Source organism: Lytechinus pictus, chromosome 2, assembly GCF_037042905.1.
Source record: "Lytechinus pictus isolate F3 Inbred chromosome 2, Lp3.0, whole genome shotgun sequence".
Classification (NCBI taxonomy): Eukaryota; Metazoa; Echinodermata; class Echinoidea; order Temnopleuroida; family Toxopneustidae; genus Lytechinus; species Lytechinus pictus.
In genome coordinates this window covers 6,754,428-6,771,981 of record NC_087246.1, presented here as the reverse complement: position 1 = coordinate 6,771,981, position 17,554 = coordinate 6,754,428, and positions in this window count along the sequence as shown.

The window sequence follows — 17,554 nt, the reverse complement described above, 5'->3', positions numbered from 1 at the left end:
GAGACTGTCGATGATGTCCCTCACTCACTATTTCTTTTGGGGTTTTTATTGGTTGAATTATACAGGGTACAATATTTCATTTTTTACGGATTTGGCAATAAGGACCAATAAAACAATGCTACTTCCACATGCTCAGGGAGGAATTAATCGTTGTTTCACTTGACAATGAGGAGAAAATTAGAATATTTCACATTTCATATAACAAAATACAAAATAAATAGTGAGTGGATGACGTCATCACTTCAGTCTCCTCATTTGCACACCGACCAGGATGTGCATACATGTACATAGAACTGTTTTGTGAATTGGAAACTTCAAAATGTCATAACTTTCTTACTTTATACATGTATCCTATTTTGAAGAAATTTTCAATGTTATGCTTGTTGGATTTTTCTCTTTTTGTTCAAATTAACATTTTCTTGGGGTGGACATGTCCTTTAACTGCAACTCACCCACATTTGTGCTGTACACCGTAGCTTGCCTATCAGCCATGGTAATTCACACAGGATCGCGATGCCCAGAATTCCAGATCCCCATGCACTGCAGAGTTAATGACTCCTGACATGCGTGTTGATTATGCTGAATATATGTTGTTGACTGGGTGGCAAACAATGCTGGTTGGCAGCACCCGCAGGTCTGAATGCCCCAAAATCTTCATCCTCCTTGCGGTGACTGGAGGGGGAGTGGTCATTAGTGCAGTTCCAATCAAAAGGAGATGAAAACTCTCACATATACCAGTGCTCAGTGATTCTATAATGATGTCATTTTTCTGAACATCATGTCAGTCTCTGAAACAAGTTGAGATCACGGTTTTGAATCCATGCCGGAGATTGTAGAATAGAGTTGTGGCAAAAAGAGATGCCTTTTAATGCAACTCAGAAAATTAATCCAGAATCAAAAATATACATGTAAGCCTTTAATTTGTCAAAATTTTAAAATGAATTTGCATTTGACTTTTGGCGTAGTGTCTGATTGCAACTCTTTCAACAACGAGCCCGTGACCATGTAACGTTGTATTTTAAAAATTGCATAGAAAGGAATGCGAACCAAACAAAATCACATATTGTTGATATCCCTCAACATGTCAGCCTATGCATGCATTCATGGTAGGCCTTCATGTACATGTACACCCTATACATGTACATGTAGGCATACTTGCAATACGAATATACTGCTCACACCCCCCCCCCCCAAAAAAAAAAATATATATACTGTATATATCCACTTGGTATGGGATTGGTTGAGGTTTCCAAAAAGTGTTCAATGCCAGGGCAGAGCATACATATTCATACCTTGGTCAGTTCGGTCTACTAACCGACGGTAGTAGACCGAACTGACCAAGGTATGGATATATATATATATATACAGGTTTATTCAAAGCAGCAATAAAACAGCAATAAATAAATCCCCACTGGTAAAGAGGTTCCATTAAGTCATTACTTTCTGACTTACAAACACACAAATAAAATAGCCTGTTTACAGGCAATACTATTTGCCCAAGGATGGGGAGTTATCTTTTCAGACTGCTCATCGAATCATTTAACTTTATTCTGGGTACCAAACTAGAAAATCTCAGAGCTTAGCACTGACATGTTTCCAGTTAGGTGAGCTCATTAAAATTGCTTAGCTCTGAATCACACTAAGGAATGCATGAATTAGATATGGATACTACATGTACATGTAGGCCTACTGACTAAAATGAAACATCAAAATTAAACCAAGCCAGACTGCAAGAGTTTCTTTGTAGGAAATGATAAATGCTTTTTTCTACACAAGAAAAGCCCTTTATCCCAGTATAAAGAGCACAAGCACATTGTAGGCCCTAATATGTCACTATAATCTACTGTACCACTACCAGTATTTCTCAAAGAAGAGTGTGGATCTTATACCGCTTTCCGTAACTCATGATTTTTTTGGTCTGCACCAGGCTCATACTACAAAAGTCCGAACCACAAGCGTTCAGTAATTGCATACATGTAGCTGAGCGGCGCTACTTTTACGATATAGCACCGGTCTGGCGTGGGCTATTTTAGCACGCGACATTTATAAACTCAAAATTTTACTTCTTAGCCAACAGCTGATCTGGACCAGCGAGTTACTGAAAGCGGTATTAGATATCAAAATTAGCTTGCTTTGCAGTCATGTACAAGTACATGTAAAAAAAACATGATGAAAGGATTTTGCCAAGAAAAAAGCAAAAGCAATATATGTTTTAATATTAAATTGATTGAAAAAATTATCACAAATGTATTAACCATTTAATTAAAAATCAGTCCTTCCTTAAAAAGGTTGTTAATACTCGAGCTTTCGTTGAGTGTATGTGATGTGAAAATATATTAGAAATAGAACACAGAAAGATGGTTACATTTTGAAAAGGACTGCATTTTTACTCTTCATTTACGTGATGTACATGTACTTTGACATCAAATGCCAAACGAGGCAACTTTCCATAGACCATAATGGACAATGTGGAATTTAAGAAGGCAGTACTTACAGATTATTATCAGCATGTATCAAATTATGGAATTCACGTAATGAAATTGATATTGTACACTTGAAGATTGCGTTTGACACCTTTTGTCTGTTTTTGTGACACAAATCAATCATTTGCAATAATACAATAATCTCCCAATTTAAAAAAGAAGACATATTCTTCATGAATCTCAAATTTCTAAAACTTATTCAATTCCTTTTACATTTTATTTCCCACATTATAAATCTCAGTAGTCCATACACTTTAATATCTATAAGTAGACTGTTCCAAGTTGATGCGAAAATCAAAAGAAAAATATGGCTTACATGCCTATAAAAGAATATACCGGTAATACACCTATATGTTCATGTAGGTCTACATGTTAGTTGAGTTCTATGGACTAGGGACTTATATATTTCAATATCATTGTCTTGAAAATTCAAATTCTTAACATTGGTTTTATAGTACATGTACATGTATGTTTTGATGTTGATACCACAAAGTGACAAAATTTCATTGATCCTATTAAATAATCTTAAATACCTTGATTATGTACATGTACATGTAACCTGAAACTCATACAAATTGATCAGTAATACTTGACTCCCCTAATGTCCAAGTTTCCTGAAATTCAGTCGGTCCTTTTTTCAAAAGCTTAATCTTGGTGAAGATTTCAATGTTGATGATGGTACTGCCATTGTCGCAGCCACCGTCGAAAAAGCAGTGCCTACATGTATAGTCTCATGCTAGATGAAGGCCAGACAATAATTTGTTGAAATAGGGGGGGGGGTGATAATTTGGGACCCATTCATATATTCCTTCTTTTATTACTTGAGATGGTTAATTTGAAAGTGAGAATGTAGAGAGGCTTCTCAAGAGTGAATGTTGCTGCTGAGACAGGAAATGATTCAATCAGTGTTGGAAAGCTCAGGTTGCCTGGGTGCAAAGCAGCGTTCACGCGGTTCTAACTACAGTTCATAAACATACATGTATGTATGTACATGTAGCGACACTACATAATTTATCCAACAACATACAGGTATATTGTAGGCCTACATACTATTACTATACATGTACTATCTAGTATTTCAAAATATGATGACAATTCTTTTTATACAGTATACATGTACATACATGTAATCCATTATGAGTTTTCTACTGTCTTTCATTCCATTGGTGTACAGGGAATGTATATCGAGATACATGTATGTTTCCCCCCAGGTCTGTTTCCATTGACAATTTACATAATTTTATAATGGAGAAAAGAGATGCAGTTTTATAGTGTTAATGGTCATTCTGTCTTATCAAGTCAAACAGCAAATGTATTAATAAGTAAGAAATAACATGTTACATGACTGAATATTTTTATGATATTTCATTAAGTCTGAAAATGACATACAAGTACATGTATATCATCTGCACATTTTGCTTTCACTTCTAGTTCATCCATAGTCAATACAATACATTTACTTCCAGTTTACATGTCACAGTAACACATCAGAAAAAAATGAACTTTTAACACACAAGCGTTAGCCTGCTATGAAAGCAACAGTGCTCAAACAAAAAGAAATCATTTATTATTAGGGCCAGCTCATTTTCTTTAAAAATCCCCAAATTGTCTCATTACCATTCATACATGTATTCATCTGCAAGCAGTGTATAGACTACAAAGTACATTGTATTCTTTCAGATTGGATATACATGTACACGTAGGAATATTTGCTTCTTCTTTTTTCAATAAATGGTTGATTTGAATGTTGTTATAAAATATTTTTACTCTGCAATGTACTACATGTATTCACAGATTTAATGTAGAACATCCATACGTACAATGTACTTCCCTCAAATTTCAAGTAATGAATAACTGCTTACAGATAACCTGAAGCATGGCTAATCCCTTTAAATCCCAGTTGAATAGATTAGTCCAGTATTATGAGGGTGTAATAGCAAGCTCCTATTGTTTGATGTTGATAATGATCTGTGGCATGGTTATTGATTGGACAGACTATTCACAATATGGCTCACACTGAAACATTCACAGATTGTTTATGATTTTGTCTAGGTTATGTTATAAATGTACTGTATGTCTTCTCATTCCATAACAATAAACATTATGAAAATACATGCATGTACATGTACATTACAGTACTTAGTACTACATAGATACATGTACATGTTAATGTACATACATGTAATGTATGCACCATGCTCAAGCAAAATCCCTATAGAAATTAAACTACCTGTACAGAGATTCAAATTTGAATGGTTTCTTGGGTGCTAGGAAACCTGACATTAACCTACCGGGTACCTGACATAACACTAAATCTGATCTGAACACACAATAATTCATAGTTGTGCATACATATTATTAATGCAATTAATACATGTCTACAGGCATACATGTAGGCCTACAGTAGTTGTTTTCTTGTTCCTTTCAATTTTTACCAACTCTAAATTCCCTGACCAATTCTAAACATTCCTTGAACACCGTTAATCACTGGGCAACATGTGGACAAACTTGACTTTTTCTCTTCATGATGAATTACTCACTGTATATCTTTGAGTTGGTTTTACAATAATGTTTCCCCATCCTTCTGCCTTTAATAACAGCCACAAGATTGCAAGTAAACCACAAATCAACAAAATTAGACAAAGAAACAGCACCTAAAATACATTAAAAGATATGGGAAATCTAACAGGGCAGGACTAGTTGGTTCATGACTTACATGTAGCATGGCAATATGGCTAGCTGATACCAGACATATGATTCAGTAGAGTATTAATGAGAGGACAGGTTGGAGTGATCACTAACCTCACCACATGCATTCAAATTAGGACGACTCAAACCCTTCAGGGCAAACAGTAAAGAGCCACTGACATGCCCCCTCTATATTCATGTGCACATGTAATTTACGCAGGAGGTTGAATACATGATGTATCCATGTAATTGCGGCACTGTACATGTAGATGTATGTTTGGGTTGTTGAAAACATTTGAGTTATTCATCCAAGAGCTCATGATGTACATATAGAGCCATATCCTATAACTACATGTACATGTATAAAGGCTTTATTATAATTCATGGGACTTGATTGAGAACAAGGTAGTCAACACTGTGGGCAGCCAAAATGATTTTCAAATAATGACACTTTAACACCCACCATTACAAGACTGAAGCCATACAAAGTTTCATATTGCACACATAAGCTGGTGTGTTCACTTTGTCATTTTCCACCAGTTTCAAACTTTCAATATACTAGTTACTACAGTAATCAAAATTTTCTAGCATTAGTTGATAAGATCTAGCATCCATATCAATCTTATGATCCATTGATAATGTCTACCCTCAAGTCCTTTAATTGAAAGCAATCATTTATCAGCAATAGACACCCAATCAGAGAATCAATAACACAGGCACAATGCTACCCTGAACAAACAAGGTGTTTACACACACATCAAAGAGTCTTGTGTAAACACAGCTTCTTTCCAAAACAGGAATACAAAACTGTCCCCAAGAAGACAAATTTTGATTGTCCATGGATGTTGATCTGCTTTGCCTTGCTGTAGAGTCTGTAGACAGACCAATGATCAATCCAACATCTCTACTGGTGAAACCATTATTGCAGTGTCTCCAAACATCATAAGTCTGAGTAAAATATTGTTGCACGTACATGTACATATATGTGTTCACTGCTAAAGCTTAAAATGTCAAATATGAACACTGAATTTACATGATGTACATGTAATTGTTTTATCCACTGAGAACAAATTAGCTCTTGGATTGGTTTGAATCAACCATACATGTACAGTACACCAGATTGAAAGATGAGCATTAAAATTAACGCTTGCATGTTTTAAAATAAAAACCATGAAGAGGTTCTGCAGACGTACAACACCCGGGGTACAACAAAGCCAACAGATCTTGTACCCATGTACAAGTACAGGTACATCTATCAGAAGGGAGGTGTGCCAAGCCACAAAAATAAAAATCAATGAATCAATTATTCCTTTTCTCCACCAACATTTCAATCTTTCCACAAGGACTGATTCTAGCACAACCCTACACTGATGAGCAATAGACAAGTGTACTGTACTCAACAGCAGGGAATAATCTTTATAATTCTGAAGTATGATTAGCAATTTTAGTAAGGTTCTGATATGTTGCTCAGGGATTTTTTTTTCCCTTGTAAAATTCTTCCCTTATTTCATGGATTCAAGTTGGAAAAATCAATTATTCTTTTGTAACTTCCAAAGCTTTGGACAACACAAAAAGCAAATATTTTCATCTACGCAATGATACAAGATTTTGCATTATGAGGTGAAAGATACTCTGTTCAATGAGGCATGATAGCCTTGTTGAATACAATAATGTCAATGTATTAAACTTTTGGCGAGTCAGTATGGCAAGTTACATGTATGTTGGTGCCTAATATTCAGCTGACCACTACATGTAGCTCCATGTACTGTATGCAATGGCTATAGTCATATTTGGAACGGATAACCAATTCAATCTTTGATCGCACAAATATTCTTTTTCTAATGACAATCTTTCAACTTTAATACATCTTGGACTGTGCATATCAATATACTGAACATGTACAGTACCTCAGTACATGCACCTAAAATCAAATTTCAGATTAAACGTCAATTTCTTTAAAATTTACAAATTGTTTCATCCTGTTCGCCGCCTGTTTGTGGGCTCCAAATCACTAACACCACACTTGAAATCACCATTTTTTTTCAGTCACTGGGGTTTGGTGTTGGTGAATGAGGAAATTAAATGAAGATCGTCAACACTCCTAGTCAACACCAAGTGTAAAGGTCGATTCAGCAGAAGACGCTCAACATGAACTGCCGAAAATATGTCATATATTCTGAAGTCAATCCCAACACCAGCCTCATTTCAAGTATGGTGTTGTGGCGGTTGTTGGTGTTGTCACACACCAACACCAGATTTCTACACCGTACTTGAAATCGCCCATTCAATGAGCAAGCTGATTGTGTCATATATCCCTGCTTATTCTTTTGTATTTTATTATATAAAATAACATTTACTCAAATTTTGTCCACCAAGAGCATAAAAATTAAAAGAATTTGATAAATTTACAACGGAGTCAATGCATTCATTGCTACAACTTATTTTGTTTATTACCATCATACACACATTGATGAAAATGAAAATTATAATTTCATATAATATAACAAAAACAGCATGCATAGTGAATCTAACAGTTTTCACAAAATATTACTGAATTTTAATATTTTAATAACTTTGTTAGATCTATTTATAATCACTAGTCTATCTATCAGATTTTGATGAAGTTTTCAACGTTTTGCTGTGTGAATTTTACTCTCTTTATTATTATTTTCAGGCCGGAGTACCCCGTAGAGATGAATGATGTGACTCCTGTTTCCATGGTGAAGAAGAATAATGTACATGTAGTAGGTTTCATGGTACACCATGTATGGTGTACCGTGAAACCTACTACACCGGAGTACCCCTTTCAAAAAAATCTACTGGGGTCTACTAGATCTTGTCATCAGGGGCACAGCCGGCCCATGCCCCCCACCCCCCTTGAGAAGCAAAATTACAATTTATAATGTACCGGAGTACCCCTTTCAAAAAAATCTACTAGGGTCTACTAGATCTTGTCATCAGGGGCACAGCCGGCCCGTGCCCCCCCCCCCCCCTTGAGAAGCAAAATTACAATTTATAATGTACCGGAGTACCCCTTTCAAAAAAATCTACTAGGGTCTACTAGATCTTGTCATCAGGGGCACAGCCGGCCCGTGCCCCCCCCCCCCCCCCTTGAGAAGCAAAATTACAATTTATAATGTACAGGAGTACCCCTTTCAAAAAAATCTACTAGGGTCTACTAGATCTGGTCATCAGCGGCACAGCCGGCCCATGCCCCCCCCCCCCCCCTTTGAGAAGCAAAATTACAATTTATAATGTACAGGAGTACCCCTTTCAAAAAAATCTACTAGGGTCTACTAGATCTGGTCATCAGCGGCACAGCCGGCCCATGCCCCCCCCCCCCTTTGAGAAGCAAAATTACAATTTTTAATGTACCGGAGTACCCCTTTCAAAAAAATCTACTAGGGTCTACTAGATCTGATCATCAGGGGCACAGCCGGCCTATGCCCCCCCCCCTTTCAAAGTGAACTTGACCCTTTTTTGTTTTTTTGATTGTCAAATTTTTTCTCTAAAAAATGTGCCCCCCACTTTTGGAAAATCCTAGACCCGCCCCTGTTGGTCATGACTAATAACTTGGTTATAGATTTTTAATTTCTTTGTATGGTAAGTTCCCGAGTTTGCGCAGTCCCCCTTATCTGCGCAATGCTAATAAAAGAAGAAATGCAACAAACACAAACTATATTATGAACACATATATGATACATAAGACAGATATTCAAAAATCTGACTAAAGATGTTGAAAAACAAAATTGGGGGCATTTTACGTGACGGCCTCAAAATGCAGCATTTCTCATCAAAATCCACGAATCGCGTGCAAAGTGAATGGGTGCACACACATGGGGCACCATTTTTTTTGTTCAATCTGAAAATGACTGCCCAAGGATTTTTCAAAGAAAATCATACATTTCTTCCAATTTTTTATGAGATATTTGGCACACTTACTCATAATATTATAAAGACCAATATCAACTGAAAGATTTTGTGAAATCAAAAGAAATTCATTTAAATTTTGACTCAAAATTGTTAGGTGTGCAGACTTGGGGACCACGATAGAGCAAAGTCAATGACAACAAAATAGGGTCCCAAAACAGAATTTCAAACTTTTGCAAAAAATGTTTAAAATAAGCTTTTAAGCTCCTAAAAGTAGCTAAAGAAGCATTGAATTCCCATGTTGACTAGTCATTGCAGATCTATTAAGTAAGACCATGAAGACACAAGATTTTTTTTAAAACTTCATAGGCCCCTACCGCCGGTATTTAGGCGGTAACGGTACTCGTTGACGTTAAATGTGACGTTTTTGATATATATGGTTAGAACTACCCCTTATCGACCACCTAATTTTCTAAGCATTGTATCTGCGAAAATATTTCTCAGTTTTACCTAGTTTTCGTCTCAATTGTGCAGAAAATTTAGCAGATCAGATGCCCATGTTTCGATCAACGACTTCGATTCAATTCGCGTATATATCGGCAAAAAATGAATACGACGATTTTACATTTGCTCATTTGCACCCTTCTTTTAAAACCAACCACCCGCGATACACTAAGTTTACGGCCGATTCTTGTCGCGACGGCGAAATATTTTGACTCTTCCAAATCAGTTCTATAGTATAATGTCAACATGCTAAATGATCGTCTCACTACTTCAACTGCGAGCTCCGGCACATGATTCGACGATTGACGACAGATTTTTGTTCTAAAGCCGTTTCCTATCGGATTTCTTGGTATGAACAACTGTTTTTTCGGTGGGGCTCGGGTCTAGTCAAAACAATTTTGATAAATTTCTACCCTTTCCCCCTTTGTTTTCTCTCGTAAAATTGATTCTTACCGTCCCTATGGACACTGCGCCTACTCTCCCGCACGTATCGTTTGTAATACGCAATAATTTTAATACGCGCAAGGTGGTCGGTTTCAAAAGAGGTGGTCGATATGTGGTGGTATCACTATAAATAATTTATGCTAAATAATTTGATCCTAAACTAAGTAAGATCGATGCTTATCACATACCTCTAGAGCATCAAGCGAAGAAAAACTTGTTATTGCAAATCCGTCAATAATATCTTCATCGTTACCCGAGCTGGAGCGGGACGATTTTCGCCTTTTGGGTCTGTGTCTTGTTCGCTCCCTTCCCCTAGGGGGAGGGGGGTTGTCTTCATCGTCTTCCTCCCCGCTACCCGCGTTGTTCTGTTGTTGATTCTGCCGCTGCTGTTGTTGCTGCTTCATTTCTTGAGCCCGTTCACGTCGACGATTACGTTGTGATCGCTGCTTGGATTCGCCCTCCATGGCGATTAAGGTGGTCAAGATACTCACCTACAATCAATCAAGTGTTCGGATATTGATATTAAGAATCCAAATAGAGATAATATGTCCCACAAACAGTCAATTTCCCCGTAATTTGGAGTAGAAAATAACACCCTACATTGCGGAAAGCAATACGGAAGAGCATGGCCATATTCAGTTATAAGAGGGCGCTTCATTTTTTTGCAAAATATCGAGCCCCAGGCCAGCTAGGCCCTATCCAACATCAACAAAGTCAAAGATTTTGCTTGAGTTTTCTCGCCTGGTTTTTTCATTTCCATTGTTCAATCATATTTGGAAATAATCTGTAAATCTAAATCGCCCTTCATAACTTGCCTCTGAATTTGGCCATGACAGATTGCCACGATTGGCGCATGGGGTGGATAATATTGATCTAATTATTGGAAAAGAGCAATAGGTTTTTGCGATTTTCGAATTATACAAAAGATTTTAATTAATGTGTGACGATCTCTTGAGATCTGAATACAGGGACCTGGGAACGATTTTTTCAGTGGGGGTGCTGAAATCTCTCCTCAAAGGTGGAAGGCACAATTGAGTTTTCCATTGTTCTTTTATACACACACACCCTCCCCCACACACCCTCACACACACCATCACACACACACACACACACACACACACACACACACATATATATATATATATATATATATATATACATTATGACTGTCACTTCTTACCTTTTTTTCTCAGAAAAGAACATAGATATATATTAGATAATTCGAGCGCGAAGCGCGAACTATTTTTGTTGTTGAAATTTCATGTATTTTGTCCTGAAAATTGAACATTTTGAGCAATGTTTGTGGTCCTGAACAAGATGCGTATGTAACAAATAATAACTGCGAGCGCGATCAGCGCAAGCAGATATTTTTAATACACGCTCTGGCCGGATCGAAAGGAACTTGTTATAAGGACTGTTTGCAGTTACCCATGTAGACGATACATATATCAACAATCAAATAATGCGAGCGCGAAGCGCGAGCTGAACAATTTGACATTCCGACCTAAATACTGAACATTCTCAGTACTTTTTGTAATCATGAACAGGATAGGTATATAATGTTATATAATTGATGCGAGCGCGAGCGGAAACAAAATTGAGATTTCAGACCTAAAAACGAGACATTCTAAGCACTTTTCTTATCATGAACAGAATAGTTTTATTACTATACAATTATTGATGCGAGCGCGAAGTGCGAGCAGAAATAAAAATGAGATTAAAAAAATGAAGCAATTTTGATTCCATGTAATAACATAAGAAAAAGGATAGTGGGGATGTGACATCATCAACCCACCTATTAAATATTCGTGACGACGTGCATATCACCATTTTCACAAAATATTGCTAAACTTCAAAATCAAATAACTTAACTGTTTGTTATCGGCTGATTTTGATAAAATTTGTTTATTTTGAAAAAAATGTATTGATAATTGTATTTGATATATTTTCAGTACCCCCCAAAACAAGCTGCGTCTCTGAATAAACATGCGTGCGCGTGTTTAGATCTAGTATATCTGGTCATTCTAAATACATTTTTTTTATAAAATCAATAATGTGAGCGCGAAGCGCGAGCAGAAAATATTTGATATTCCGATCTGAAAAAGGGTGAATTTAAACACTATTTCAAATACCGTGTCTGAAAATTCTGAAGTGGGGGGGGGGGGGGGTTCCGGCAAAACGTTGTTCATATTCATTACATTTCTGTCATTTATCATTCCTACCAGATTTCCAGGAGGTGCTGCCTATGGAAAATAACACACGCAGCACCCCAAGGAAAATTTTCGGGTGCTTCAGCACCCCAGCACCACCGCTTCCCAGGGCCATGGGGCAGTGCGAAAAAGACTGAAAATTTGATTTCTGTTGTCTGACTTGTACTTGTTTATACAAAACACGGGGCGGTCACTTGGTTCGACATAAAATCTGGAAGTTTCAAATCCACCCACACCCATGTCCCTCCCTGCTATCGAGTAGTATGTATATGGTTATCACGTATAGCGCGCGACCACGTCTGTATCGAAGTGCCGAAGCTTGATTGAGTCGCGTTAAGCATGTTAGGAGGGATATATGTTAGTGGAATATGTGAAAGACAGTAGTACATGCTTTGTGATTGCCGGATGTGATAATTACGTACATAATAACATAGCTATAAAAACAAATACAGGGGAACCTGATTTCGTGGGGGTGCTGCCTATGGAAAATAATACACGCAGCACCCCCTGCACCCCCGCTTCCCAGGTCCATGTCTGAATAACAATTTTTTTACAATTCTGAATTCTGCATCATCTTAAAGATTATTTGAAATTCGAAATATTGCCTTTCTGTAATATTTTACATTTGATTTACATCGATGTGCTATTTCGGAGTGTAATGTGGTCTGTGGTGGTCTATTAATCATTCGAAATAGTAGTAGATTGTTTTGCAACAAAACCATGAAAACACGAGCCACGAATCGGTAATCACCTATGACACTTGATGTTGGGTGCATTCCAAGTTCAATTCAATTTAATTCAATTCAATTTATTTTCATTCTTCAACATAATACAAATAATTACATGATAAATCAATTCAATTCAAATAAAAGCATGAACAAAATTCAACATTGAATAAATAATATACATATTCAATAAGTGATTCAAATATAAATTAACATGCATGTCAAATTTAAATCAATATAATCAATATAATTCAATATAATTAAATCAATATAATCATATATCATGAGAAGAATGGAGGGGTCCACTGAAAAGCAAAGCTTGTAAAATGTGAACCCCTCAAAAAGTTAGGATAGAAAAAATATTGAAATATACGTAAAGGAATACATGCAGATAACGAAAGAGGCAAAAAAAATCTTATATACAGGATTGTGAAATTCAGAGACAAAAGACAATAACACGACACAACACAACACAGGTACATGAGGGTGCACGGACAATAGTACGATGACATCACAACTGCCTAGAATATTGAAAGAAAAATAGAGATAGGGAGAGGGATGCAAAGCTAATCTGCTGCATATATTATTATGCCTACACATACATACATAAGTTAATAGCATTAGTGCTATGATACGCCCCCCCCCCCTCGGACCGGATTTACACCACTAGAACACACACTTGTATAATACAGACAACTACATTCACACCCCTCCCCGATACTGATATAAGGAAATCCATGAGATAGGGTTATTCATTTAGTAATATTAAACCAGGTTAATTAATGGCATGAGCTGACATCAGGAGGGAAATCCCCAAAATAATAACAATAATAATAATAATAACTACTACTACTAATAATAATTATAATAACAACAACAACAATAATAATACTAATAATAATTTTCTCATTTGAAACTATCAAAAATTTCCACATAAAGAGTCCAGAAAGAGTCCACCAAACTATCATTCACTCAATAAAATAAAAAAATAGTAATGAATTTTTAAATAATTGTAAGTAGTTTTGCCCCATGACATGAATGAGTAAACAATTACATGCATGGCCAACAGCCATCGCAGTCACACTGTCTACTAAATCCATTGTCACATTGAACAAACCTTATCCATAGACGGATCCAGGGGGCTGAAACAGCCGCCCGCATTTGTGGTCCCCCCCCCCCCACAAAAAATAAAATAAGAGGAAAAGGATCAAAGGAAGGGGAATAACTACAAAATAGAAAGAAAATTTAGATCATTTAAACTAAAAAATAAAATGAAAAATATTCACCTCGCCCTTTTAACTTGCATTGCCTGATGAATAAAATACTAATCTGTTCAAGAGAAGGGGGAAAAAACACGAAGCTTAAAATATCCCATTTTAAAATCAATATGCAAAAATTATTCTGCTCACGATTCGAGTTTTCATTAGGAAGTCCTCGCAATTGCAACGGGGACGGATTCTATAACACAGTAAATCTATTAAAATGCAAATAAAATCACAATGAACAGCGCAGAGGTTTTTGTCGATAATTGGTGAACCGGGACAGCAGATCATCCCGAGATTGGAGGTGACGAAAAATTGCAAATACGTCATTTGTCCAGGACTACAATCAAGGGCGGAAATCTCCCCCCAAAGTTAGGGGCTCGAAAATTTGACAAGCAAAAAAAAAAAGGTTATCACTCAAAATGTAAGGTCGTTTCGACCAAAATAAACAAAATAAATTTGACAAGCAAAAAAAAAAAAAAAAAAAAAAAAAAGGTTATCACCCCAAAAGAAAGGTAATCTCGTCCAAAATACTACAATGATGATTTCATATACCGATTTTCGACAAAGACTAGTTTGTCATGAAGGGCATTTGACAATAGATCTTTTACGTTCTAGAAAGCGTCTGCGTGGTGGTTACGAAAAACTCGTTATTATTTTCATTTAGCGAGATGCGAATCATGTTCATGATTACCAAAAGGTGCTAAATAAAAAAACTAAAATAAAAAAAAACTCCCACTATATACGTGCTCGCGTAAATCTTTTGGTTAGATACACATATCATGCATAATTATTGTTCATGATTACAAAAGTGCTTAGATTTTCCAGTTTTCAGCCCCGAAAATCGAAATTGTTCAATTATAATATAGCAATCAAGTTTCGGGTTATAAAAAAAAAGTGCTTAGAATATCTTTTTGCTCGCATAATTCGATTGGTAAGATATGTATTCTATTCATGAGTTATCCCGGTATAGCTTCTGTATGAGCTGCCAAAGGGATTACTACATCAAATATTAACTTACTGCAAACAGTCCTTATTATACGCCTTATTGCAAGTCAGTATATTAAAAAGCTCGCAAGGGAACATAATCATTCATTTCATTTCATTTATTGGTTTTTGCAACATTTTTCATAACAAAATTCTGGACAAGAAAATACATATCTGAAACTTGACATCAAGATAATGAACAATAGTTTTGTATATAAATCATCAAATATATCTTACATAAATGAAAATCATTAAGTGGTATTTTCTGTTTCACAATAAAAAATAGGATGGTTGCAAGGGTCGTCACAAAAGCAAAGCTTGAAAACGTAACAAACGTAACAACAATCATGTACATGCATATAGTTTCATTTCTTTCTCTCTTTTTTTTAAAGGAGGAATGCCCCTTTTCTCCCCTGGATAAATAGAGTTCTTTCTTTTTATTATTATTTTTTCATTGTCTGATCGTGTTTATTGTATTATTGATTTAAAAATTATGGATTCATAGAATCAAATTTTACCAAATCGTCAGTGATAATTAGATTAATGTCTAATAATTCAAATGTTTACTTGAATTTAAAAATTATCTCCCTGTTACACAATAAAAAAAAATTATACAACGCTGTTTACTATATGAACCTTACAGTAATTGTTTTAACAGTTTAAACAAGTGTTTAAATCTTAAGAAACAAAGTTTGATTTTCATTATCTAATTTAGAATAAATTAAACATGATTGTTTAAACGGTTAAACAAATACTGTAAGGTTCATAAAGTAAACGGCGTTGTATAAAATCTTTAAACAGCGTTTTTACTGTGTATGAAGATTATGAATGCGTCTGAACTATTTGTACATTGTGTATTTCAGTAATGCGAAGAAAAAAATAATTAAGTATTAGAATATATCATTTCATTGCAAGAACTAACATTTTGTCTGCATGCTTGAACTTCCCTTTCTCACATATTTTCGGGGAAGTCGTCCACACTTCCATCTTATTCATTTAGTTGTTATTCTTTTCTCCCTGATCCGACCGTATATAAGAAAGTCACAATCCTGGTCCCAACATATCTTATTGCAATTTCTTCGTTTAATTTTAATTCCAATGCCCTACATTTGCCCTGCTCAATTTTAAAATGAAATTATAGAAGAAGAATCTTCAATAATTTATGACCGATTTAGGCAGGTCCGATCATTTTGAAACGACCTATATTTATTTGTACATGATAGGGTCTTACTTGCATCTCATACTCCACAAAGGCATGCAAATGGTTACCTTTAGAAGTTTATGACATCATAACAATTGCTGTCAATCATCATCATCATCACCACTTTTATCTTCATCATCATCATCATCATCATCATCATCATCATCAAAATCATCATCATCGTCATCATCAAAATCATCATCATCATCGTCATCATCATCATCATCATCATCATCAAAATCATCATAATCGTCATCATCAAAATCATCATCATCATCATCATCATCATCATCATCATCATCATCATCATCATCATCATCATCAAAATCATCATCGTCATTATCATCATCATTATATCCTCTTCCTCCTCCTCATCATCACAATTATATCTGACGTTTCGTTAAACAAAAAATGCAAACTTTATTGAATCGATATTTAATACCTTTTTATCAGAAGAAAAAAAAATTCCTCGTAATCTGCCTATGCGAGCACATTATTCAAACTGTGTTTAAAATGGCATATTCTCCAAGCTGCATGATTCCACTGTCATTGCCTTTAAACTTTCAAAATGATTTTGAAGTGATTTTCAATGAGAATAATTCCGGAAAGAAAATTTACGCGATCACTCCCAACCCCAAAATATTTCTGTGTCGAAATATCTGTCTGTCATGTAGAGTTTTTCTATAAAAGGTGAACTTACCCTGACAATTATGTTGGTTTTAATAATATCACAAATATTAGATAAAATATTGGTGAATGTTTGATGATAATCGATCAATGAATAAGAGAATTGAGAATTTTGCAACCATTTTATTTGTGATGTCATTATGCGAGCACCTCCTCATCATGTAATATAAATTCCATAAATTCCAGATATTTAAATGGAACATGATGAATACCTTTTTATAGAAAGGGTATAAAGTGATATGTTTGATGATGTATAAACCGCAGAAATAGTGTCATTTATTTTTATGGAAAATTGAATATTTTGATATTTATATCACACATTATAATGGAGGAGTTGCTCGTCTGTGACGTCACAAAATAAACATTTAAAACTTCATAATTCCGTTATTCTTCGACGGAATTTCATGAAACCGTCATCAATATTAGTTCATTATTTGTTCTCATTTAATTAAAAACAACGTATTGCATGGATGATCTTCCCCTTTAAACCATA